This window comes from Elephantulus edwardii, unplaced genomic scaffold, assembly GCF_000299155.1.
Source record: "Elephantulus edwardii isolate Elephantulus edwardi_28Jun2011 unplaced genomic scaffold, EleEdw1.0 scaffold00030, whole genome shotgun sequence".
NCBI classification, from domain to species: domain Eukaryota; kingdom Metazoa; phylum Chordata; class Mammalia; order Macroscelidea; family Macroscelididae; genus Elephantulus; species Elephantulus edwardii.
This window is the reverse complement of record NW_006399780.1, coordinates 21,047,113-21,048,223: the sequence shown is the minus strand read 5'-3', so window position 1 is coordinate 21,048,223 and position 1,111 is coordinate 21,047,113.

Below are 1,111 nucleotides of genomic sequence, written 5' to 3'. Positions count from 1 at the left end.
GGGGCAATATACTGCACCAAGAGTGGTATCCAGTCCCTAAACAACATGCCTCCGGAAACTCTATGAACTCTGATAAACGTCAATAGTCAGGGGAAGGCTTCAGGCCTTTTATTCATAGGATCGTTATGAGTCATGCTCAACTCGAAAGCAATCAACAACAAATTGCACCAGGGATTGCCCAGCTCTCTCTCGCAGAGCAGCTGATGGGTTTGAACTGCATTCTTTTAGGACAGCAATGCAGCTCCTTACCACTAGACCACCAGACTCCCAGAGTGCCTTTATCAGTGCTGGAGGCAGTGGCACTCAGTGTTGATAGAATGCTTCTGCCTGAGAGCATAACTGGCCCTGGTCAGGGGTGAAGTAGGTGGATCTCTGAGGAGGCTTGCATGTGCCTCCCCTCTCTCTTCCTGCAGGGTACATATACACATTTCTAGATAAAGTATATATGTATATATTTCAATAATTTAATTAACCAATACTTAATCAATGTGGCTATTGGGGGTGGGGGTGAATAAAACAAGATTCAAACCCCGTGCCATGCCATGGACTCCAATTGTTGAAGAATCTCCGCTAGGTTTCCAGGGCTGTAAATCACAGTGAAAGGAGACTAGCCATCCTTCTCCTATTGACCCACTGGTGGATCTGAAACACAAGAGATACACATAGCCTTTGACTTAGCAGTCCAGCTTCATATGGACCATTCCACCAGAGTTCCCTGAGTCTGCATATATTATAAGAGGTCTGCTAAGAATCTGCACTGGAATCTCAAAGGCACACAGTTCAAATCCACACCTGCTCCACGGGAGAAGGATGGACAATTTCCTTCTGTGCAATTTACTCTAAAAACCTGCCAGAGGACCAGCTATGTGTCAGTTCTGACTTGAAGGCAAGTACTCAACAATAAAAACATAAAAAAATATAGAAAAAATTCTTACTGGTTTATTCTAAACTGTTTAGATTGTGTTTATAGAATGTTCTACATGCTGGGTTACATATTCGAATAATAAAAAATTCTGGAGCCAGACAAGTTTTGAGTACCCCAAGTTAGTAGCTCATCCTGAGCAGCATTTCACAATTCACTCCGTAAAAAATGGTAGTATATAGAATATGC